The sequence below is a fragment of the Melanerpes formicivorus genome, unplaced genomic scaffold (genome assembly GCF_026170545.1).
Source record: "Melanerpes formicivorus ecotype bairdi unplaced genomic scaffold, bMelFor1.0.p_v2 SCAF_12, whole genome shotgun sequence".
NCBI lineage: Eukaryota > Metazoa > Chordata > Aves > Piciformes > Picidae > Melanerpes > Melanerpes formicivorus.
Genome location: NW_027142364.1, coordinates 5,690,994 through 5,717,611, shown reverse-complemented (window position 1 = coordinate 5,717,611; position 26,618 = coordinate 5,690,994). Strand labels below are relative to the sequence as shown.

Sequence of the window (26,618 nt, the reverse complement as noted above, 5' to 3'; positions counted from 1 at the left end):
CATCTATCCATCTATATAAAATAATGTGTTTATATGAATGTCTTTCTTGGATAGATTCGCTTTGGTTTGGGCTAGAAATAGCAATTATGTGTTCACAAATTGCCTATTACGTATGCCCAGTATACAGTTTCCACAGTGGATTTGTGACAGTGTGCTCAGTTCTGAGCACGTTTGAGCATGTGCTTCTCTCCAGCACATTTGGATTTTTGCATGCAGAAATACATTAATTTGGGTTTGCGTGTTAAGTACTGTACTAATGAAGATTCAAATTGTCACTTATTTATAGCAATTTGCAATTGCTTGATTTTTGAGATGCTTGATAAGGAACCAGAGTTAAATACAAGTTGGAGAAAGTCCTTTGGCAAATGAGCATAGATGCTCACTGCAGTCACCATGTGGCACTTTTTCATGCACATAGTATTTACTTTTGCAGCATGGGCTGTAGAATGTCCCCATTAAAGTTCCAATTGTGGCATAATTATGGACAAAGGAATTACAGTTTTCAGTTATTTTGCTGAAGGCTCTCCACTGGCTCTCTCCATTCAGAGTGCACATTTTGGAAGTAAAACCCCCACAACTAGCAGTATCTACTGGACGTGGATGTGCTGACATCACACTTTCTACCAGGGCTACTTTATTTTATAAAAGAACTGCTGAAATAACGTTATTAAAGTTTCAAAGTCAAAATATTCCAAAGGCAGTGAACCGACAGTAAACCATTGTGAGATCAAGAAGGGCATCAGGTACAAAGTGCTGCTGGCTGGTTCTCGGCTTGCTGCCTGCAGAGACCTGCAGGCTCTCTTCAGCAGAGCTGCTCCCTGGCCGTGGGTGTCAGCCCCAGGTGATGTAAGAGCCTGTCCCTCCCTGGAGCAACACTCTGTGTTTCTTCTTGAGTTGTACAGCAGGTCACTGGTCCGTCTGGATGGCAGCCTTGCCCTGAAGCATAGCTGCTAACTGCCCCCAAACCAAATATAACCTGCAAACTTGATGGGAGTGTGTTCCTTGGTGTTCTGAGTCACTGATAGAGACATTGAATAGATCAAGTCCCAGGACAGATGGCTGCAGTATCACACGTGTCATTGTCCTCTAGGTCAGTAACTGAAGAACACATTAACCACTGCTCATGCAGACAAATCATGCAGTCAGGTTTCTACCCATCTGGCAGTCTCATGTTCAGAAGGCAACATCCCAGACTGGGTGGATGAATATAGTGGCAGGCAGCTAAAGTTGGGGTAATAGCCTCTACTGCATTCCCTGTTTTTGAAGGTGGCACAATGCAGTCATTAAGGACTCGTTTAGTCTCCATGAGTTTTCTAACACGATGGTGGCCTTGCCATAGCTTTGGCTCTCTGCACTCTTGGACCCAGCCTATCTGATCCCATGGGTCAGGCTGTATCAAAGAAACCCTGATAAAACCCTCAGCTGCATCTCCATCTGCTGCTCATCTACCTCCTTCAGCAGCGGGCCCACTTTTTCCCTGTTTAGCCTTTTACACTTACTTAAACGCCAAACTATTTGCTAAGCATTTTCCTACAACATTGATTTGAAAAGTTATGGTTCATCAGTGAAATGTAATGCAGTATACATGCACACTAGATGTGCATTAAGTGTTCTCATAAAAAGTCTAAACTGAATTTTGCAAATTTTTATTTAATTATAGACTTGCATTTCAGGATCTATTAGGCCACCCACTAAGTATGAAGGCGTTCTAGATTGCTCCCACAGATCTACTGGTTGCTTTGGGAAAGCTTGGTTCTCCTTGTTGTCAGCCTGATGAAGTTTACAGGAAATTTTCCTACAAAAAATGACTTGGACTTCTATCTTATCTGATCATTTAGTTTTAAAATCCTGAAATCTAATTAGCAATAAATTCTTACTAGAGATGAGTATAAATACATTTCATTTAATAGTAAAAGCAAGTGTGTGTTTTAGTGTGTGAATGTGTGCATTTGTACACCACATAAGTGAATGCTCTGCATGTGTGTGTGCTTCATTCATTTCACTGTTAGGAAAAAACCCACCTTGTATATCTAGCCAGAAGAGGATTTTCTTGCAAGCCTAATGCAGGGTGTGCATTTGTATGGGTTGCTGCAAATGGAATTTTTCAAATGCATAACGTGGTGGTCATGATAATGTGTTTACAGACTGTAAAATTTCAGCTTGAACTTTGATTGCTAAAATAATTGATCATCAGCATTTGTGCTTTGCATAAGAAGAAGAGTTCAGGAAAGCTGAATATTAAATAAACAGCATGTTGGATGCTGCATTTCTTTCCTCACAACTCATCAATGAAACAAACTGATAGAAGATCATGTGTTCTTATTGCCAATTACTGTCCAAGGAGGATGATGATACAATCTTTATGACCTGCTAGAACTGCATGCTTAAAATAAATTTCCCATTGCATTCCTCTCAGTGTCAAAATACAGTCTTTCTACCAACAGTTATGTTGTGTTAAAAATAAAGCTCTATAGGTCTCTTCTACATAGTTTCTGGTTATTAGAATACTGTGCACCCTCTCCATTCCTACTGAGTGGACTCTCCCTTCTTTTCCTAAGGCTTTGGGAGTTCTGCATGAACTCAAGGAGTCAGTGGATGCAGGGAGTGAATGAACAAAATTAAAGACCTCTTCTTAGAACCTCTCACTGGTTTTGATTGTCTTGCAAATGAGCAGAAATTTATAGAATTTTTGTGTGTTTTGAAATGTTGTTTACTCTGTATCTGAGACAGCTCCAGGAGTGCATTCAGACACGAAACAGCATCCTGTATGGGAAAATGTTGCAGGAACTGTTAGGTTTTAGAGACAGCTGTTTAATTTGTGGAAGTCAGTAGTGCATTCACTATATTTGATCAAGTAATTCTGGGAATGTAATCTTCTAGAGAGGCATCTGAAGTACTCTTTAGTGTGAATGGGCAAGGGAGAAGGATGGAATAAACAGCTCTCTGGTCAGAGAGGAGAATCTGTTCTTTGCTTTAACATGGTGCGCTTTCTGCTCTGAATAAAAGAAAGCTGTCTTGCAGCTGAAGCCATCAACAGTGGAATTGATGGAAATCATTTAGAAGATGATGCATTAGTCTCACAGAGCTGTTTTATACTCTGGTATCTATCTGTTCCTGGAGCACCATAGCTGTGAAGTGAGAGTGATGAAGCTGATGCTGAGCCAACAGGTTGCAGGGTTTTGTATGCAGGTGTCAAAGCTGGGGAACATCTGTCATGGCATAGGCAAGATGCATACAGGACATACCACCCCCTAGACCCCTTCTTTTATTTTATTTTTTTCCCCTCTTTGGTGGTCTCTACCATCTCTAGTACATTGCTGTTCATGTGCCAAAATGATGGAATCAGTAATGATCACTTTCTTGGACTTTTTATAACTTCTCTTGTTTCTTTTCTGTTAAAGAGTTTTTCAGGGCTTCTAAAGATCTCATTTCTATTCTTGTGATAGCAGGTGTCTTTGATAATCTCCTTTTCTGCAGTCCTGATTATTCTTTTTCTGTGTTGTTTGTTTCTTCCTTTTGGCAATTACATCCTCAATTTTGGATTATTTTAAATTTCTATTGCTAAAATCAAAACATAATCAGTAACCGTCTGTCTGCATTTACTGCTTGCTTTTTGTGGGGCAGCAATCCCCCTGCCCTTCTGGCATACTAGGTGTCCACATATGGTAATTTATTTTCTCTCTTAACTACAAGGTATTTTTTGCTCAGTAAATTATCTGTTTGCAGTCTATAATTTTTGTTTAATGGCATTTTCTATTGCATGGCACAGCAGTGTCCTAGAAGAAAAGGATTTTCTTCTGGTGCTCTAATGAGTTGTTTTCTTAGCTCTCCCAAATGGTGTCCCATTCTTAGAAACCAGTCCAGTAAGTGTCCTTGTGGTGTGGCTGTACATCAGGGCTTGGCAGATTCATTCTGCCTTGTTTGGAAATTTCTCAGGCACTGAACTGAATAAAAGTGAATCTGACAGCAAGTTGATGGAGCCAGAGCAGCAATTAGATGTTGATCCCATCAGCTGGATCCATTTATGCACATTCTGCTGAGGGACTCCAGTGTCTGCGCTCAGTTTCTCCACAGAAGGAATGACTTGGCAGAATGTGAATCCCCAATGTCTCCAGACCAGGAATGATCTGAAATGAGACTTTGGTGCTCTGATCCAAAGATTTTTTTTTTTTTTTTATTTTATTTTAATTTATTTTAAAGTTACTGTAAGTAAAATCCTTCCAAAAGTAGCAAAAGGATTGTATATGCTGATCAAAGGCTTTTGCCCACTTCCTTTGGCATCTTCAACCAGTGAGACTCAATGTAAAGTGAAGTTTCAGAAAGCTTTTTAAAAATTAAAAAAACAGAAGGGGGGGGAAAAAAAAAAGCCCAGAGATAAATCCTGAGGGATCACATTCCTTTTAATAGAAGTTTTCACTTGAACTGAGAAAAAACTTGAATGCCCACTAGAAAACAGTTTCTCTGACATGCATTCTTTTCACCACATTCTCTGAAGACACAGGAGGTTTAGAAATGCCTGATTTATCACCTGTTTTGTTTCCTGCATGAAGATCCATTTGATTTATCTCAATGTTTGCTGCCTCACCATTTACTATATTTAAAGAAAAATAAAAAGTATCGATTTCTGCACCTTAGTATCTTATAGGTTGTATTGATCTTGCAGGGTCCTTCATGTTTTTGAAGTATGTATGACAATGAAACTTAAATTCAGAAGGAGGTTGCTGAGATTATTTTTTATAATGTGTATATTTTTATTGATTCCTTATTTGCTACTGTACAAATGGGGACGACTTTGTTGCTCTTTTGATATCATTTGTAGTTAAAATCAGTCCTCTTGGTCTAGTTGATGTTTCCTACTGATATTCCAGAAAGAATACAAAGGAAGAACTGTAAAGAATCTGCTGGATGGGAAACAAAAGTGAATTGTCACTGAGTTGTGATTTTATGGTAGCAGAAGTGAATTTTTGGGTAACTCTTGACTGCAGAAGTGTAAGCATGTGTGGCACTGCTGCATGTGAGATACAGAAATGAAGTGGGGAAAAAAGATGAGTTTTGGATGTCTACTGAATGAAAAAATAACTGCAGATAGATTATGATAGGTGACTTTATGTGCAATTGCCTTCTTATTTTCCCCTGCAGCTGCAAAATTGACTACGGCAAAACAGATCAGGCTTATAAATTGTGGATATTTGACAATCTGACATATGTTAAAGTTTATTTAGGAAACAAGTACTTTATCAGAACAAGAGAAGGAGCAATTCTGTCACCTGAGAACTTGAGAATGCAGTTTGCAGGTACTGCACCTTGTTCAGTGCTTGCTCGTTCTTCAAGTACCAATTTGTTTTCCCCAAGTGTAACTGTGAATGCATATTATGAATCTCTCTTTTTCAACCTAAAGTGCAGTGGGAGCCCTCTTACTGCATAATCAATGGACTTACGGCACACAGCTGTACTGTCGCCTCTCAGCAGGGCAGTGGTGCACTCTGTGAGGACCCTCTTCTGGTTCCTGTAGCCTCTGAATCTGCCTTGTGTATTGGCTGCTCAGAGACTGGCTGCTCATACATCAAAGAGCTTAAACCTGTGTCTGTCAGCAATGCTCAGTACTGCAGTTTAGAGAGCTTCAGTCTGACCTGAAAAGCAGGTGCAACCTTGGTACACACACAGTTTCAGAGCTCAGCCATCTGCACCCCATGCTGTGGGGTGTCCATCATCTCATGTTAGCCCTCTTACTGCCCTGTTGGGCTAGTTCTGTGCCCTCAGCAGAATGTGCCTTTATCCTTAAACTACAGGTATCTTTGCTTACTGTACTGGGGTTTTTATTGACAGTTGGCATCCCATCACAATACAAATAATTGTTATAGAAGCTATCACCATACAGATGATATTCTTTTGTTTAGCAGTGTAGAAGCTAGTGTCCCAGAATACCAACACCTGAGAGCTCTTATCTGTCATATGGTGGTTAGATCAAAGTGGTTAAAGCTTCTTAATAATGTCTTTGGTGTTCACTGTTTTACCTCTGAAGGAGCACCAGCCAGTTCAGGATGTGGGTATGTCCTCATAGGTTTTCCTTGGATAGGTTTTCCTTGGCTTGCATCCTAAAATAGAGAGACTGTGGATAGCTAGCTGCATGCTTTTCCAACCCTACTTACAGTCTTTTCTTTGGAAAGTATTGGACTGTTTTTTGAATATCAAGGCTTATTAGAGATGTTGCTTTAAAGAGGTTCTTTCAAGCCTTAATTTGCACCTTTGACTAGATAGTACCAGAAGAAATGTCTGCTAGGCCCAGGGTGGATCAAAGTGAAAACCGTTTAATCAACATGCAAAAGCTGTTATTTGAGGTAATTGATTGTAATTTTGTTTGGGATTTAGAGAAATCAGACTTGGTTGAGAAAATAAGTGTGCTGCAATCTACTAAAGTGTTTGATTTGTCAATACTAGCTGATTTACTGCTTTGCTTTTGTTAAAGCACACAACTTAGCCTCCATTTCTACAGATTATTTACGTTTTGATGACTTTTTAGGAAGTTGGTGAATAGCATGTCACTTACTGCATCAAACCACAGTTAGATGAAAGTAGGTATCTAATGCAGAAGACCTTCACTTGTTTTTGCTGTCACAGTGTGCTGGATAAAGAGGAACTAGCTTCAGAAATTTCTGTATGTGAACCTGGGAAAAGGTACTTTTTTGAAAGCAGTGAAATGAACTGTTCTTGTTCTTCGGTATTTCAGAATTAGTTGGGGTTACTTGTCTTATAATTGGCAGATAGACTCATCATCCTTGAATGTGCAGGGATTCAAATTACTGAAGCTGAATACAAACTAATTAGGGTATTAAAAATAATTTCAGTGCCACTCTAAGACTGTAATGGTCTTTATGAGCTCTGTGTCTGTGATTTCCAGCAATTCCATCGGTGATTTAGCTTTCTTTAAAACTTAATGTATTCCTTGAATATTTCATTTGTCTGAAATCATTATAGTGGCTTAAATCAAATTTTGGTATAGCTTGCCAAAATTTGAAATTGAATTTGAAATGAAAATTTGGACTCAGCAGGTGGTATATCCATAGAAAACATTGTGGTGGCCCAGGCTGCGCAGTTCTTGCTGCCTGGGGCGCAGCTCTGCCAGCCTACAGCCTGGAACTAGTGTGGGGGTCAGCACTCCCCATTGTGAGGCATTGCTGAGCGCATCAAGTAGTGCTTCCCTGAGTGTGTTGCCTCTGCGTGTGGTTTTGGTCAGTTTGAAATACCATTCTGAAGCTCTAAATAGTTTTTGATACTGGGTTGTAATCTGACCATCATTACCTTTCAAAGATGTGAGAGAGGGAGTCATGATTTACTTTTGCTTGCTTGCCTCTAGCAATGCATAAGTTAGTCTGTGGAAAGTGGAAATAGTGATGTGTGATTTCTTGTAAATTGGTGTTGTGTTTTTGAGGTTTTTTTGAAGGTTTTCTTATACTTGAAGGATCTCTTGTGTGACTTGATGCAGCCTTTACCTCAGGGAGCTTTTACAAGAAAAGTAAAGAGAGCATGTATCAGAGCATGTGCACCCTCTCCATCTGACTCAGCCAGCTGGTTTTAGGGCATCAGGGAGATTTCTTCATTTCTCCCTCTGTCTCTCCCTCAGATCTGGTTGATATCAACTAATGTCTCTTTAATCTCAAACTTAAAATTATATGATCCAAGACAAACTGTATCACTGCAAAAGCTTTGTTTTCTTAGGAGAATAATAGTACACATACCAAAGATGCTGCAGTGGGGTTCTGGTGTTGTCCAAACATAGTGAAGAATTTTAATTAAAGAGTAACAATTATTATTTTTAGTTAAATATAAATTTTTGGCAAAGATGGAAAAAGATATTATTTAAAAAGAATAAACAAATGTTTCTGTGGTGTTCCTTTTTCTTCTTTGCTGTTCCTTTCATGCCATGGTTCCCTAGTGAGGAAGTGGTGCTGGGTAGGAGCTGCAGCCCAGTTGTGAGGAGCAGCTTGTGCTGGAGCCAGTTACTGCACTCCAGTCCTCCTTAGGCACCATTATTTACTTTTGGTTTGTTCCAGTTAGTTAAGAAGCATTGGGGTTTGAAATGTATTGTGCGGTGTCTGTAGGGTTTGTATTTCAGTATTTGTTAATCCTCAACGTAATTAGTATTGACATCATGAAAGTATTTATGCTCTATCTTTACCAGATTTTTTTTCAAGTTCACCATGCCTCAATTCTGGCTTTTTTTCTGTCAGTGTCTGTGAGAAACTCAGCTGGTTATCTCAGGCAGTGCCTAAACTCCCACACTGCTCCAGGAAAGTCCAGCTGAATCTCGATAATTTTAATGGGGCAATAGCAGGGGAAGTGGTGTGGTTACCTATTGGGAGGCTTAGGAAGTGTCTTTCTTTTAAACTTAATTTCTGTCATTGTTAATTTGTTGTTAGCAGTGAGAAATGGTTAATTACAAAAAAAAACAAACCAAAACAAAAAGCCCCACAGGAGTGTTTGGGTGGAGTGCCTCAGATATGACTGCTGAAATGACCTCACCAGCTCATCTTGTGGTCACTAAGGATGAGCAGACTGTTTGGATCCTCAGTAGTATCTTTCTGGTTTGTTAATCAAAAGAAACACAAATGTTGCATTTAATATTTTGCAAATACATCTCTCTTTCCAAAATACATCACATGAGAGGGTTTTACATGGAGCAGTACAGGTGAAATCAAATTACTCTGCTGGCAGTGTTGGTAGGTACTAACAAAAGAAAAAAGCTGAATCCCTAAGTTGCAATTGCCATCCAAGAAACAAACCCCTCTCTCTTTACATTTCCCATCATACATATGCATGCACTGTGTTTCATTCTGCCCTCTTGCTAGAATTTTGTCTGTTTCCTTGTCCTGCCATGTACAGCTGTGTGCTGTGTGCTGGGATACTGGAATTAGTGATGGGAGGCATTGTAGATCACTTGTGTATTTGTATTGCTAACACTATGCTTGTTGCTCCTCTGCTCTCAGATAGTTGCACCTCACCGTGGCTGCATGTCTTCATCCACCCTCTTCTTTGACCTGAGGGGCCATGGGTGGTCTGTGGCTGGTCCAGGGAATTTTATCTTCAAAATTTAGGAGTGTTTTGCATGTGTCATTTTGAGGACTGGCAATTGGCCAAGTCACTTAAGAATTTTGTAGTAAAGTGTTTGCATGCTGAAGTAATACAAATTAACTCTTCATATGCAGGCTAGAATAAATGTATGCAGTTTCATATTTATTTTTACTATTTACAGAAGGATATTATTTGGAATAAAAAGATAAAGCTGGTAGTGTTTTCTGAATCTTGGCATTAACAGATTGTTTAGTTAAATGCCACAATGGAATTATCTTAACTTGACAAAAGGACAAATAGTACTAATTGCTCTTAAACTTAGTGTGATTAGTCTGCAAATATCACTAACCAAGTAGGCATCATTTCCATTTTGGTGGGGGAGAGAGTGTGTGTGGTGTGCACACAGCCTGCCACATGTACAGTTCAGGAGGGTCAAATGAGACTTCTCTGAAAAGGCGTCAAAATCAGTCTAGTAGCAGTATTCCTGTGAGAATATGGCAAGTGGATTTATTTCTGGATCAAGTTGGTGTAAAAAAAATTGCTGTGTGTTAAATGGGTCAGAAGTGTTTGAGACAGTTTTGCAGTACCAAGATTTTGCTTGTTCCTTAGGCAATGATAAGAATGATAAGACACAAGAAAATGTCTAATAAATGATTGCAGCTGTATGGTGTCATACAAATAAATAAATATATATACGTGTATATTGAACCTTGTTTTTATCTGATCTGGTAAACAGTCTCTATTGAAGTGCAGCAGCTTGTAAACCTAAGTGATTATTACTTGTGGGCTGATGGAAGATACATCATTATTTGGCTGTCAGGTTCTGTGCATTTATTACATAGTGCTATGTAGGTCCTGCATATCTGTTAGTGCTAAATACATCATACTGATCCATCTTAAAATTCCTGCTGCTGCCTTGGAAAAGCTTGGCAAAAAGGCAGGCTTGAAAGGCATGTTTAAAAAAAAAAGGGGGGGGGAGAAAAAAAAAAGGGGGAGGAGGGGAGGAGGAGAAAAACCCTTGACTAGGTGTGACTAAAATAATATCTTCAGTGTTCTGTTTGGAGAAGAACCAGACCCCAGTATTTGACATGTCTGACACTGAGGGGAAATACTTTTGCTAGGTGGAGTATTTTTGACAAATGTGTGTGTTTGATATCCCCTCAGCTGAGCATTTGTCAGTTGTTTCTTTGGTTAATGAGCATGTGCTAGCATGACCACAGAAGAAAGCTGCTGTACTGGCCTCCAGTTTGTTCTTCATCAATAATAATAAAACAAGCTCATTATCTGTATATTCAAAATGAAAATAGAGACATGGGGATATTTTTTTCTTTAATTTCTAGTCATCAATTGATTTTGTTTATTGTTTAAAAAATTCTAAGCTAGTCTGTGGGTGCTTTAGTAAGACTGTAGTAAAGCACTACACGTGCAAGGAGCAAGTGATTTCAGTGATGGTAGGTAGTTTGGCATATCGTAAAATGAAGTTGTGGGTAAATTTTTCTCTTTCATAAGTTGGAAGATGAATTAGTGTTTTGTTCTGAAGTGAGGGGTTCTTTTTCATTTGTGATTTTTATTGTTGAGGGGACCAAAAAAAAAAAGAAGCTGTGAGCTCACCCTCTTCATGAAGTCCTGATAGAAGTTGTGGAGAATTCTGCAGGCCAGCTGCAGGGGCAGAATTCTGTACATGGAATTCCCAAATGGTAAAAATCTATCTCCAGTCTGTCCTACTTTGAAGAATAAGAGTTTCAGGATGCTCACCCTAGCCAAATTTAAATTCATGATGTGAAATAATCAAGGAAAGAATCAAAAAGTAAATAAAGGGGAAAGCCCTGTTAGATCAAATGCTATATACTAGGTGTCTCCTTAGGCAGAATTATTCCTTTCAGAGTCCTTGCTATTCTTGCTTAAAATAGCAGGAACCTCATAACATTGGCTGCTTCTTGGAACTATTCTTCAGCTGCACGATTTTATTTTGGGGAAGTTTTTCCTGGTTATTTAAAATGTGTTTCCAGCTACACCACCTTCAGTGGCTTTATCTGAATCCAAGATCTTTTCATGCCCCTGACTTTGGCTCCTGTTCAATTGCTGTGTGTCTTTCTCCTGGTCAGAGATGTTACTTAACTGTACCTGAGACCTGACCCCTTAACAGCTTTCCAAGTTACCAGGTAGGCTTTCACTGAGATGAGAGAGACATTTAGTACAGAGTATAGTAACTAGTTCCATTTTTGTGTTGATTTTGAAACTGATAAATGACATGCTTGACAAAACTCCTTTTTTTCTGCGATACTCTTGAAGATGGTGTGTTTAGTGTCAGTTCTTCAGAAAAGCTTGAGAAAGCTTAATTTGAGTTATTCTTGATGGCATTGACACATCCTTCACAGTTACTATTAGCACATACCCATTATGGAGAAAACAAGATGCTATTAACCCTGTTTGCAGGGAGCTCTATTGAAGAACAGAAGAGCAAATAAGAATGGGAAGGTGAGACACTGAGAAGAGTATTTATTAGTCAGATCACTGTGGAGATTAAGATTTAGAAGTTAATAGCTTCCTGATTTAAACATTAATATGTAAGAAACAGTTCCTTGGTAGGTATGAGCTTATGCTGTTGAGCATGTAATTGGTCAATGCTCTTTTAGAAATAGTCTTGGAATTTAATGGTAGGTATTATTTTAACATTTTCCATGTTAGTTGCTCAATTCCCCATTTATCATTCCTAGATGAATACTTTTATAGATTCACATCTTCAGTAGCAATGTGCTAAGTGTTGTGTTTTAGTTTTTGAGTGTGTGATGCTTTGGGTTGGCTCGTTTGGTTTTGCTTGTTTTGTGTGTTATACAAGTGGTCCATAAAAGTAGATCTGTATTGCTGACCACCCTATCAAATTGGTAGTGCCAGACATATCAGAAAGGACAGAAGGGTTGGAAACACTATGGGAGACTTCAGTTACTCCCATGCAAAGTGTGTGCTTGCAATATTGAAATGTAACATTAAAACCAGGCATCTGTTTGATGCAGCAGCTGTTTAAGGAAAACTTACAACATGGAAGTGGGGTATTCTGAGAGCTGTGGAGTCACAAGAGCCATGGAGAGAGCAAACAGGGGTCAGAGGTTCCTTTTCTCTTACAGGAGTCAAACTAATAAGAACCAGACACATGAAATTGTAAAGAAAGACAAAAGTGATTCTTCCTCCTAGCAGAGAGCAGACCTGTAAAACTGCTTACCAGGAGAGGTAGATGCTAAATGTTTATGGGACTGAAAATGTTAATGGAGGATAGTTCCTTTAAGGTTCCTAAATGCACAGTAACCAAACTCACTCTGTTCTGAAAAGTCATCCAAGTCGAAAATAGCCAGAGACTAGGAGAATATTTAGGAGACTAGATCATGTTGATGCTGTTTTGCTCTTCCTTTGGGCACCTGCTCACTGCTGGAGAGAGGATAATGGACTGGGGAGCCCTTTGGCCTGATCCAATATGGCCAATCTTCCAGTCTCTTGCCATTTTGTTTGGATAAAATTTTTAAACTTGTATAAAGGGAAATATAAGGTGGTAAGGGACTAACATTAGCAAGTTTGGTTGTTGTATTTTATTTTTAAACTTTAACTGTCTGCAAGTGGCATGATAGGTGATCTGATCATGCTTCTGCTTGTTTGTAGGATAAACACCTGCTATGTGTTGCTCTGTACATGTGATACCTTAGTTCTAAAGGGCTATAAATTGAGCTGTAGAGCTGCAATGACCGTAGGAAATTCAACAGAAAATATTTTCAGTGAAACAAAAACACTGACTCCACTCATTTGGGGAACAAACTTAAGTTTGCTTAGTTGTTTTCTGCACCCATCTGCAAGAAGGAGAACCAATTTCCAACAGTAGGAAAGCCCAACATAATTGAAATGTTAATTAACATGATGAACAGCATTTTTAGGAAAAGCTTTTTCTATTTATTTCAGAATAGACCACCTAGGGCACAGATAGTTTGTTTAACTGCATAGGTGTAGATAAGCCCCACTTTACTACTTACAACAGACTTGAATAATGGCTCTGTTAGGTTGTTTTCAATTAATCATAGCCTAGAGACAGTCTCTCTCTGAGAACTCTCTACTGTGGCTTCATTTCCTGATGCTCATCAAATCTTTTGAATATGCTGTCATTGATGAATCAAATATTTGTTTTCCTTGCTCATGCTTCGGTCCTGTTTTTAAAAGGTGAAGAACAAGTGGCATTATTAGTCTAATGCTGCTGCTGATTAATGACTTTGATCCATTTATTTAATAAATGCTATTCTCCTTGACCATACTGCTAAAGTAAATATTTTGCTGTGTTTGTCTGTTTTGTAGGCTGCTTATTCTTTGGAACAGGTTTCGGTGTCTCATACTCCATGTATAAGTCTAATATTGAGGCAGCTGTTTCCCTGTTCAATCGATGTGACTGACAAGCATAGTTTCTTGACTCTGCTATCTAAATAGTTTGAAGAGACAACAAAAATTTATATATATATGTATAGTCTGTGTTATTTCTGGTTTGAATTGCAATACCTAGTACATCACTCTGTGTTTGCTATGAGGTTTTTCTGCTGTCCCCATTGTTCAAGGCTCCAGGAATCCCTTGGTAACAGGAGTGTTTTGATGACAGAGCTATAGGGCAGTGCTGTTCCTGCATTTCTTCCCTTTCGGGGCTGAGTACCTTCCTCCTCTCATGAGCCAATTCTGTCCTCTTCTGCCTCTGCAGTGAGGTGCTTCATCTGAGTGGCAGAAAATTATTAATAATTTTGTTGTTGTTATTTTTAAGGGAAAGGGATTGTCAGGAGCTAATGGTGGGTGCTGAGTGGGTGGGTGCTAAACCAAAGCCGTCATCTAAGCTACACCTTCCAAACTCTCATGGACAAGAGGCAGCTTATTTAGGGGCGAACGTACTGTCCCTCTGCCCTCAAAGTTTTTACCCTGACTGCAGGGATGGCTTACCTGCTCTTGAAGCAGAAAGCTTGCCATGGTAATGAGAGGCACAGTCTTTTTTTCCTATACCCTACTCTGCAATTTGTCACAGTTCAGTGGCTGCTGTGTTAGAATAAGTTGTCCTTTTAGCAGGCATGGCTGGACAACCAGTGCATGAACAACGACAGCTCCCTCCGTGTAGGTTTTAACTCTTTGTGATTCAGACCCCTCCTATAATGCTTCAGAATCACCCTATTAGAGAAACGATGGAAGCATGGGAAGGGGAGAGGCAGTAGGGTTTGTTGGAAGGATGATGAAGTCTGCTGGTGGTAGGGTGTGGAGATTTGACAAAAGATAAAATTCCTTGTGTGTTGCGTGGTCTTGTGCAATGTGAACTGCTGCTTAATCACAGGGTTTACCTGTATAGAAAGGGCTTAATATGAAAGATATATGTGTGAAAATATGATTAAAACACAGATTTATTTATTTATTTATTTAATAGAAAGGTGGTGTTCCTGCACAAGAACATTATACACCAAATATCACTTAGTTTTTAAAACAATTCCTGGGAAAGTGAGAGGGAACTGTAAGCAAAAGTGCAGCAGCTTCTAATAAGCAGGATTTGGGGGGGAAAAATATTTAATTATACCTTGATATGTTTAATGGATGATTTCAGGGCAGGCAGTGTTACCTTTTTTGGCAGCGTGAGAGGCTTACGTTTTTCTCTGGCTTTGTTCAAAATATATTAGCAGTAATAATTGTAAGAAGAATCTGGAATACATTATAAACACCTTATTTTAGGGAGCTGCATCCCAGGAACATCTGGAGTGTATGAGCCCCAGCTCCACCACAAACTTTACTTTTGACCTCTGGTATGACTTTAAGCTTTCAGAAAAATGTTTTCTTAGCTATGGAGTTTTAAGTGCTTTTGAGTGTTAAAAGTAGCTTGTAATTTTGATGGCTATATTAAAAGAATTCTTGGATCTCAGCTTTTCAGACTATGCTATTACTTTTACATTCCCAATATCAGAAGTAAGATGTTTTTTTTTGAACATTTCAGAATACATCTATTTTTGAACCAGATACTTCTCAGCGAGGGCAAATACCCTTCAAGGCGCTCCTGCAGAAGGCAGATGGAAGGCAACTACCCTTCCTAGTGTGTTCCCAGATAGGAAGAGAGCCACAGCTTCGACAACCCTGGGTGTACGTGATGTTCAGGGTCAGTGGCCACAGCAGGACTTCTTGAGCCTGTTGACGTCAAACTGTGCAAATGCTGTGTCTTGCAGCAGAACCCAAGTCCTGCTGCATTGCCTAAATGCCCTCTGCAGCTCATTAGCTTGGCTCAACAAAAATGTAGATCGAGCTTTTGCTCTCAAAGAATGTTCTGTTTGACTTCTGGTTGCCTGAGGAAAGTAATGGTGGTAGTGGTACTGATATTGAGGGCAGCAGGGTTGTGAGTAGTGGTTACATTCGTTAGGGTTAAAAATAACACAATATTGTCACATCCTCCAGTTTCTGGAGATTTCCCAAGTGAAAGGTTTTGAGCCCATTTTCCAAGGTGGTGTCTTCTTACAAAATGTATCCTACCTTCCACACATGAGGCAGAATTTTACTGAATTCAATAAATTAAGATTTAAAGGACACGTACAGTTGTGCTTTTGCCCCACTGTCACAGTTTCTGATGCTTTCCACAATTTAGACTGGTTCTTCTGCAATGCCACCATTAATCCCAAAGCAGAGGGATATCTTGTCCCGAATATCTAAAGCTGCAGACAAAGCTAGTACCATTAGCAGAAGCAGGGTAAGGGAAGAAGGTGGTATTTTTTTCCCATGGAAGCAGTTTGAACTCTATTCCATGTCCCCAAACTGGAGACCAGTTTAAAAGCCTGGGTGACCTTGCAGCTATCAATTCCCTACAAAGACACTGCCCTGTTGACAAAAGCTGGCTTCTGTGTCTATTAAGCTGTGAAAGGCTCACCTGGGTTAACAGGTTCTGCATGGTGAAGGGAAGGGTTGCCATTGAGCAGTGTAGCTGAGTTGATTTGGCAAGATGGAGCAGGCTGAAAAGTGGTACCATGGGTAAAAACTGACTCTTCTTACCTTTCCTCAAGGGAATGGGGAAGTATTCTATTTGTGCCTTGGTTCAGTTTTCAGGTATGTATTTAAAATCTCCTACTAAACTTACTGAGATTAACAGAGGGGTCCCTAAATTCTACATACCAGATTTTTTATTTATTTTTTTTTTTTTACACAACGATTCTTTTCCCCTTCTCTTCCCAGTTTAAGGTGAGTCTGCTGAGAGTACCCAGTTTGGCAAGCTGTTATTCTCAGTCTTTTCTCAGACTAATTTTGCAGTGTAAAGTAAAAACACAAAAAATGATTTGTCACTGTGTTCCTGTTATTCTCAATGTGTGGTGTCCACTGTTTTCAGAAAATACAAAGTAGAAACTACCTTCAATTTACACAGGTGGGCCCCATCCTAGATCTAGCAGTCTGTGAACAACGTGGGATATTGTGCCTGCCCTAGAGCCCACAGTCCTTTCATGTAACACTCAGTGCTTTGAGTAATAGCTGTTTATACTCTTTCCCAGTCTAGACTGGATTTAACTTCATTCTCTGGGATCTTTTAACTTTCAGTTTATGTGAATTGGGTTACTTACTAATGAATTTCATTTAAATGCCTTGAGAGCGCAATCTTGCTGCAGCACAGCTCACACTCCCTCCTTCCCCAGTGGTACCAACTGATTGGTATTGATGAGATTACTCTGGTCTGTTATGGGTATTTAATGGAGCTGGCTAAGATAGTTTCCTTTCCAGCAATTTAAGCTTCTTTTTCTTTCAGGGGGCTATATAAGCTAGTTTCTGTGGTTGTATCAGCTTTGACTTCTATAGAAATTAGCAATTAAACTTGTATATAACTGCTACAATATTCTTTTGCTCTGGTCTGAGTTTTCCTGGCTGAAACAGTGAATCCTGTTTCTGTGCACTGCTGAAGCATAGTTCCTATATCTGGGTGATCTTCCACCCAGAAGAGTGTTTGCTTACCCACTTCTTGTTCATTATCCTCTTAGAGAACCTGTTTTGTTTCAGTGGTTGGTTCCCACACATCTGTAAGTTCAGGTGCCTTGGTGTATGAAACAATATATCTGAAACGTGCAAAGTTATGTAACTTTCATGTGATATTAGTATGTATTTTAAACATGTCTTCTTTGGTCTATCCAAAATGTTGACTTGCATTGTTTTTTTTCCGTATTTCTGATACAATAAAGGCCTTAAAGATAGAATCAAGATCAGGAGGTAAAGATTTTTCAATTCATGGAGAAAATTTCAGATAGAGTTTAGGAATATAGGTGGATGTGTCTCTGGGCAGGTCTCAGATACTTTGAATGTTCCTTGTTGATGCTTCTTGCAGAACACCTTCAGTGATACTGCCCTCCATCTGAGTATACTCCAGTGCAGTGCTGCTGCTGTGCTCCTCGAATGAGTGTTGGGGCAGTGTGTGTGTGCTATTTTGTTACTAGGAACCCTGTTTCTACCTACTAGTTGCAGGTAATGGCAGTTTTTTAATGCTGTCTTGTGTGTGGTTCTGGCTGCCCCTCCCCCATGTATTTGTTTCTCTTGAATTTTTTGTGGTTGGTATTTACCTCAGTGCAGCTGAAAAGCAGATGTTACTGTAGAATTGCTGATTTGTTTTAAAAAAAATTGCTATACATTGCTGTGCAACTGTGATTAAAAGAAATAACTTTGATTTTCTCTGTGTATGTTCCAAGCACAACAGTGGTAGAATCACCACTAGTTTTGCGTATGCCTATTAACCAATTGAAAAGGAGGATTCAATGCAGTGATTAGTTTTCAATTTAGGCTTTTAAAACTATTGTCTGATGCTTTTTGTAGCCTAGTTACTGAGGGGAATATCCAGGATTTAGTTATTTTTAGTTGTGCTTTGATTGGGACACACTTTCCAGATACTGAATCCAGATAAAAGCAGGATACTGAAGGAGAGTTTAGAAGAATAGATGCTGTGTCCTTAGACGGCTTTTGTAATTCACAAAGCACAACATCTAATGACTAAATTTGTTGTTAAAGCTAAATTGCACCAAAATCTCAAAGTAGTATAAACAGTGTGATCCTAAGAAGATTAGGAGAAAAACACGAGTGCAGAAGTTCACATGAGGAACAGAAATGATTCAAAGCTCACGCAGAAAACATTGGTTTAGCCATAGCGTGAACCCTTGTGTAATGGATGAGTAATAGAAAATAGCATAGAAGGTGGCATGTCTAGAAGAAAATGGTTAAACGTTTTTGTAAATGGCTTCTGGAGAAATCTTTGTTTTGAACTGATTATGTTTGGAAACAGGTAAGGAATAATGTCAGCATGCATCTGTGCTATCTGTTTATAATCAGATTTGTCACTGTGCAGTGCCATGGTTGTTTTTATCTGTGGTTTTGTCTTTGTACCACACGATTATTACTCAGTCGATAACAGCAGCCCAATCTTTGCTAGCAGCATGGGTTTGGTATTTACTTTTTTGGTAGCTGGTTTGGCATGATAGTTTTGGCCCTGCAGATGGGAACTGCTTGTCTGGTGTAACCTGTTTGCTTGGACTTTTCACCGCCTCTTCATGCAACAGGTCTCAAGAGTTTATGCCTTTAGGCATTAGTGCTGCTTTGTGCACTGCAGTGGGATGCTCTGTCTGAGATGTTGGGAATTGTACTGAGTGTTTGGGTGTGGTGTCATGGGAGAGGAGATGCAGGGCAGGTGTGTCATTCTTGTGCGGAAGAACCTAGTGTGGCTAAAGGTGGTGAAGAGTGGCTGGGAGGAGGGTCAGTATGCATGCAGCGAAATCATATTTTAAGTTGAGGAGAGCACTATTCAGTTAATGCTGATGGTATTAATTGTCAGGCAGTAGTCAACCTACCATCCCTCCAAGAAGGATCCAAACTGACAGGCCATTGTGCATTACCCAGGTGTGCTTTGTCAACTTCAAGGGCATCTGGTGGATTATTTTTGTCACGTAGTGTAGCTGTTACTACACCTGGTCACCTGTTTAAATCACCATATATAAAGGTCCACATAGAGAAGTGAGAGAGTCTCTAAAATCAATAAATGATTGCTGTCACCTGCATTGTTTCAAGGTACTTGCCAAAATGACAAAGTCTAATAGGATAAACTTGGAATGAAAAAAGCTGCTGCTGAAGTGTTTGTACTCAGTACTTGGTTCTGAAGAAGGACATGACAGTGTTTTCTAAATGTTTACGTGTCATTTGAAGCACCCTTATTTAAAACTGGAGCCTACAACCAATTAACATGAGTGAGGAATGAAGCAGAGTCAGTGAACCCTTTCTTTTCTCATTCTCTGCTCTCTTGAGTCTTTGCTTCCAGTTTCTTTCCGTGTCAGTGCTCTGTTTAGATATAAAGCAAAGGACAAGAAGCCTCTTCCACGGATCAGACAGAAAGGTTTCCCTCTTTGGCTTTGACGATAAGTACTGCACTCAGAAGATTGCACAAGGGCAAAGAGGTGTTGGGAGGAGACAGTTTGGGCAGTGTGTACTGAAGAAAGCCTTTTTTCATTGAAGAAAATGGTTTATGTTTGTGCAATCATCCTTTTATTTGTGTTTGCCATGTTCCTTCCCAATGAAATAATCCAAGCCAAGCGTCACACTCAGAATGGGGCAGCAGAGCCCTCCTCTGCCTTTCTCTGCACACAGTTTTTATAAAGAGTTAGGCTGTTCTCAAAAGAGTATTGGCTAGTGGTTTATTCTGTTTTTAAGGAAAATGCTTTTTATGAGCAAGTAATGTTTTTTACGGGGTCTGCTGAGCAAAGTGATGGAGATTTCTCTTCTCTGCTGTTGGTCTGCAGCTCTGACTGTGGAGAAGAAAACAAACCTGAGCAGCTCCGCATAGGAAGCCATGCCACTGGAGAAGTGGAGTTTTCCTCAGTCTATTTACATAATTTCTGCTTAGTACAGCTAAGCAAGGAAATGAGCATGTTTGCAAATTCTTTGAATTCCCAGCATTCTTCAGCATCCTCTGCAGCAGCTCTAAGTTGCATTATGAAGGTTACATTTCTGCCTGCCTTGATGGTGTGGTGGGATCTTCTAAGAATAAAATAAGCTCAGCTGCTGCAGCTCTCATTTTCATGAGTCATGAAAATGATAGTTATTCTTTACTTGTAGTAAAAGTTTTTGCATGCAATTTATAGATGCTTTGTAAATTGTTTAGTCCAAAAATAGTCCTATAATACTTCTAGTCACCCATGTTCATCTGTCCTCCTCCTTGTTCTTTGAGTGCATGATTAGATTATTTCCTAAAGTAAAGTAGTCTGGCAAGTATTTGTATGAAGAGCAACCACTTAGAAATGTTAGTGTGAATAAAAATTGCCATTACTGAGTAAAACTGAGTGTTACAGTGGATGGAGTTAACAAATGTGGACATGAAAACATGTTTGCTTCTGTTTAACCATTGTTAGATGCATGAATTTATTGATATGTAAAGAAAATGCCTACAATTTAGGAGAGAATGGATTTTTAGGATTATGGTTTTGTTCATTTTTTGAAGATGGGAAAGATTCCTCTTGACTGTTGCACTAGGAAGATTTATATTCTGTACCTGGTGTCAAATGTTGCCAGCAAGTGATATGAGGTGTTCTTTTCAATTATTGGGGTCACTGCAGGAGTTGGTAACTGGGTGCATAGGCACACCTGTGTACATAAATGGATTTATTCATTCTGATATGTGTAAGGAAAATAGATTTGTTATTATTTCTTTAGTGCTTTTACAGTACCTATTTTGGAAGTCAAACCACTGGAATGTTTTTTTCTGTTTGGGGCTTTTTGGAGTGTTTAGAAGTTGGTAGCTGAGGTTTATTTCTAGAAGAAATTTGGCATGGGCAGAAGATACTGTAAGCTGCCTAATAGGCCTAGTTAACTTTCCAGTGCTTTTTCTGCAGAGCTAAGGCAAAATCCAGACATGATTTTATACATGAGTTGTTTTGCTTGTGTGTGCCCCTGCTGAATGGGTGAGATGGTCTAGAGGTTTGATAGTGCATCATTCAACAGGCTTATTTGTTCAAAGACCTGTGCTTTGGGCTCCCCTCTGGAGAAGTTTGTGTGATGTGGGTAGTGACAGGATATATGCAAAACCTCAGCCCTGTGTGTCCTTCTGTGCCAGAGCGCTACTGCTCTGGGCTGTGTACATATTCAGGGGTAATCACACAGCACCTTGAGCAGAGTAGGCTGCAAGAGCCAGGAAGGCCCAGGTTTGATAATGTTTTATTGTGTTAACATCACCATTTTCAAATAATAAATATTAATGTTTCCTATATTTCTATTTTCTTCTCAGCATCACCCTTCTGTAGCAAGAGGCACCTGAGAGGAAAACTTCTGCATATCAATGCACTGCCAATGGTAAGTACCTTTTAAACTGACTATCCATGATGTGGTTCTTTCCTGCAGATATGCCACAAGTTGTCTTCTATTGCAAATAGTAGTTTTAGAGTAACTACTTTTAGTACAAAAGTGGATTTTAAACATTTTTAAAGAAACATCTAGACCATTATTGTATTTGATAAAAATATTTCAACTGTATCTGGATTTTATCCTGTGTAAAGTAGGGCAGCCTGTTTATTTTGAAGTGAAAAGTGTGATTTGACAACAACACAGCTCATCCTGTGGGTAACTAGTTTTGCTTCCTCTTCTGGCCAAAAGCCTGTTCAGGGTGAGCTGTAGCTGAGCCAGGTGCTCTATTGCCCCCACTTGGGTGCTCTCTGCAGGGTGTTTCACTACTAACAGCTTCTCCTGTAACAAACCTATGCACTGTCTGGGGGATTTTGGGTCAGCAGATTTAACAGGGTAAGACTAGTGGAGCTAAAATCTTATTTCCTATAGAAAGGAGCTTGGTTGAGGTGATTTTTCTTATTCCAGTGTTACAGGCTCTTGGAAGTTTGCATTTGCAGGTTGTCTTTATGGTTTACTTATTCTTCCTGATAGTTGTGCAGGTAGAAAGCAGAGATGAGGTCTGAAGAGAAGGACTGGAAATTACTGCTCTAACTTTGATCAAATAGGTTTTTTTAGCAGTTTTGGTATCTTGTAATGTCACAGTCGGAATGTTAATTGCATCATTAGCTCAAAAAAATAAATGCATGCAATGCCAAACTGAGTTTTGAATTTCAGTAATCTCTAGATTACTGTGTTCAGTGCAGAAGTTAGTTTGTAACCACTAGCTTTGAGAACTCGGTTGGGATCTGAGAGCTGAAGTCGGGTCCTTTTGGTTTGTGTATGGAGATGTATCTAAAGAATACATAAATAAATTATAACCTCAAATATGCTTGCCCCATAAGCAAAATTGCCATTCCAAGAATTTGTCTGAATGTAGCTGCTTTACTTTGAGATGTAGTAAGTGATTCTTGCTCTCAAAAGACATCATGGAGTGGAATGTAATGCAGCATGTATTTGGTACCAAGTAAAGTAAATGTAACTCTGAAATAGGAAGATCTGCACCAAGTGTGTGTGTCATTTAATAGCCGGATGTTTGGGCTCAGAGTTGACATGTTGACATAAGTGTATATTGATTTGGGATGAATTTCAGCTGGTGAGAATGGATTTTAGTGAGAAGTTATCCTTTTTACCTGGTCACTTAGCTTTGTGTTTTAACATCCCAGAACTGGAACTAGCAGTGCTCTCAGCCTTTTCTATTAGTGCTGAATTCTCATTGTTACCATTGTTGACCCTTTTCCAGCAAAAAGCTACTTTGATCTCTTTTTATTTCAGTTTCTATTTATTTAGTTGAGCATGTTTTCAGTTATGACTTAACACACAGGTCTGTATTACTGCTTCTCTTAAAAACATGACTCATTCCATATTAACCTAGTCCTTATACTTCATAAAATTTTAAAATACTGAGAGACTGTACTTGAAATGTTACTGCATTTTGTTCTAATTTTCTCCCTACAAATTATAGTAGAAATTCAGAATTGCACAGTCTCAAGGGCATGCTACTTGTTAGAGTGATCATAAAACATACTCAACTGTTACTTGTAGTGAAGTGAAATACTCCCCACTCTTTTCTTTAAGGGCTGCTTATGTGATAAAAGTTGTAATATGTCATTGTTCTAGAGATTTCTAAACAATTGCTCACATCTTAATTAACTTTGAACAGTTCGAGTGTAGGTTTAAGAGACAAGCTAGACACACAATCATCTCAGAAGTAATCGTAAGTTAATCTGGTTTATAGTAAAAAAGACTTTTATGGGGTTTTATTATGTTCTTTTTCTCTCTGGTGTTTGTGGACAAAGTATGGGCCAGAGGTTGACCTGAAAAAAGCTGTTTGTATTCTTCTCCCAGACTGGACTTGGCTTAACTTGGCTACCCCTGTTCAATACACACTTTTGAATCAGAAATTAATTTCTGACTTCCTTGAGGAATGATACTGGTATTTTTGGTCAGTGTTTTAATCATGATTGTTAGCTCCATATCCAAGTACTGGGGAGGAGAAGTGGGAAGTAAACCCACAGAAATTACGGGTTTTTTTTCCTTTGCTTTTCTATTTTAAAGGCACTTTAAAGATGCTTATTTTTCAGCATCACATATCATATGCTGATAACTAAATAGGGTAAGCTATCAGTCAGTCCTTAAAAATGTTTTGTAATTGTTGGTGTATGTTTTCCTTCCCATTCTTCCAGTCAACTGTAATGTTCCTCAGACACTCAAAGGAAAGATGCAAAGGTTTAACTAAAAAAAGAGGCTAGTTAAGTGGAGGAAAAATACTGTATAATGCTCCTTTCTCTAGGATTTTGAAGGTTCATTTAGAGATTGGTACTTAAGGATTAATGAATGTGTTGGAAGTAAAAATTGGAAGTCCTGAACCTTTGGCCTAAGCAAAAGAACACGTCAGGTCTTCCACAAAGTCTTCTGTAAATGATTTTTTTTGTTCTGTGGTGGAACGGGTAGTTTACTCAAGAGAGATTTTCCATCATACCTGTCAAGTCTTCTCTTGCAAGTTTTAGAAGCAAAACAAGTTACCTTTCTGTCTTCTATAAGTCATTGGAGCAGGCCTGTGTTTGTGAGTGTGCATAAACATGTCCCTTCAGAGAGGCATCCTGGAAAACACTGTACCTGGATTCTTGGTTCCATCTCTTGCTGAGTGGTTAGTTTGATGAAGGTCAACACACTTAGTCTCCTGAAGAAGAGAATGGAGGATGTTACAATTTTTTGGCAATCTGACACAGGCGAAGGCTAAGGATAGGCAGTGAGAACAAAGTTACTTAGTCTTCAGGAAAGCAGTTGTCAACAGCAATATCCTCATGGTCTCTGGAGAGGAATACAAAGTAGCTGTTTTAAATCAATTCTCTTTAATGCTGTCTGCTTTAGGTGAGTATATTGTACTGTATTTTAAAGATGTAGTGCACCCCTTGTGTGTTGCATCAACTGCTTTGCTCTTACAAGTTAGAGACCTGCTGAGTCTCTTGGGCCAGGAAATTCCATGGGTGAAACATTACAAGATTATTATCTACCCAGTGGATTTAGCCCAGGAAGAGCAGAAGTGACTGGAGGAGATGGGAAGGTTTAATGTCACTCCAAAGAAAAAGGCACTCAATGAAGGGATTAGATGATGTCTGCAAAAGCTTCGCCAAGACTCAAGCCAGAACTTTGCTTTGAATCTTTATGGTGCTTTCTGTAGTATTGTCCTATGACCATGCCACTCTGTAGAAGACAGTTGAAAGAACAAATAAACAAAACTATTAGCTTATGCTTCCACACCAGTTAAACCCATCTAAATGCTGACCTTGTCTGCCAGATTAATCTTCTGCCAGTCCATTACGTTAAAATGGCCTCACACAGAGGAAGAGGGCAGAAGCCTGTACCCAGAACTGGAGGAGATGTATTTGCTGTGGAAGCCCTGCCTCTGCTGGCACCCATCAAGGCCAGTGACTGGTCCATGTGCTAGCTCCAGGGTTTGCACTGGAATTGGAAAATTGACTTTAGTTCAGCAGGAGCTGAATGTCATCTCACATCTATGAGTATGTGTGAAAGAATATCTGCGGTTGGGCAGACCGCTGAAAGATGGTAAAGCTGGAGGTTGGTTTTCATTGCACTGAAAACAGACTCCTGCTTTCAAGAGTTTATGAAACTTGACAGTGCTTCAGATGTTGGCTGCAAGAGACATGAATAGTTGCTTCAAAATAAATAACCTTACAAGACCAAGGCCCTTATTCTTCAAATACATACACATGTATGTACACATAACTTGCAAGTGTAGGGCTAGTTCTTTTGAGAACTAAATAAGTGCTAGTGTACATAAAGCTAACCAAGCTTGAAAGCATTTTCAGCAGTAGGGCCTAGAAGTCCTCATAACATGTATCATGGACGCTGTTGGCTGAGCAGTTTATGGAGTACAACTTTAAAAGGGGGGAAAAAAGTATTTCTGGCAGTTTTTTAAATAGTCTAAACATGAAATTTTGGACTGTTCTGCTTTTAAAATCAGTGGATGCTATTACCAGTGAAGGAAGGTGAAGTGCAATGTATTTTGCCTGATAACTGGTTACAACTGAACAATTATTTCAGGGTGCTTATCCATAAGTTCTGTTTATTAGATCAGCATGAATTAGCTGAGGCAGTAGTACATGTTTTGAAGAGAAAGTGCTAATAATATGATACAGAAGAGAAACTCTAGTGTGGTAGCATACCTACTGTGATAAGCATTAAAACTTTCATCTACTAGTGCATACAGACGCAGTTTTGGAATGGTTTTAATTTTCTGGTTTTGTTTGTTTGTTTTGGGTTGGTGGGGTATTTTTGTTTGTTTGTTTGGGTTGGTTGTTTGCCTGTGGGCTTGTTTGTTTTGTTTTACAGAAAGCAAGTTAAACACGCTAATGATGTCCCTTTCTGACTGAGAGGAAAAAGAAACATTGCCTTCTCTTTCTGCCATTAAAATACACTACTGAATAATTCACCCAGAAGAAAAGCTACTCCTTAAAAAGTTTTAAGTAGTGGTGGTCCTGTTTTGAAGTAGCGTTTGTCAGAACTTTCTGTGCTGATTCTCTTAAGCATTTTGTGGTTCAGAAAGAAGCTTTGACTAAGAATTCTCGGCAGAATCATGAATATGTCGTTATCTAAGCAGCTGGGATATGTAGCCCCTGGCAGGTGCCCAGTGCAGCCCAGAGGAGCAAAGGGAACTGAGCCAGTATCTCAGACTAGGGCACCAGCTGCTAGAATAGGATGAAGACCATTCATGTTCCTTGCCTATTGCCATTAAAATCTCAAGTGTACCTGAATTTGGGCTGTTTCTCCTGCAGTGTATTGTTTGATGTTACAGCTTTTTTATTCTGAGTTTTTTTTCCTGTTGTTGTCTTGTTCTTTCACCTCTTCTCTCTCTCTCTCTTTTTTTTTTTTTTTCTCCTGTCTTTACTACTTTACACTGGTTTTGGTTCAGTAGTTAATAGCAGCAGTAGTAGTGCAGCTAGCATTAGATTATATCTTACTTGATCAGTATGCCATCTGCTTTAGAGAAGAGGGAGATTTTATATTGCTGCTGTGGGTTCACTGCCATATGCCCATGGTGAAGTCTCATAGCCTGAAATGACCCTTTCCCCACTCTATTGTATAAAAGAATTGGAAATACAATG

The 26,618-nt window shown here is 39.2% G+C and overlaps 1 protein-coding gene across 5 annotated transcripts in view; it reads left to right on the top strand.

Annotated features, from left to right (window-relative positions):
• Positions 1-26,618, top strand: part of TBL1XR1 (TBL1X/Y related 1) — a 120,047-nt gene that overhangs the window by 29,127 nt on the left and 64,302 nt on the right. For all 5 annotated transcript variants that reach the window (XM_068145037.1, XM_068145035.1, XM_068145034.1 and 2 more), the window contains one exon: positions 21,338-21,402. The gene's annotated coding sequence lies outside the window, so the exon portion shown is untranslated. The remainder of the gene's footprint in view (positions 1-21,337; positions 21,403-26,618) is intronic.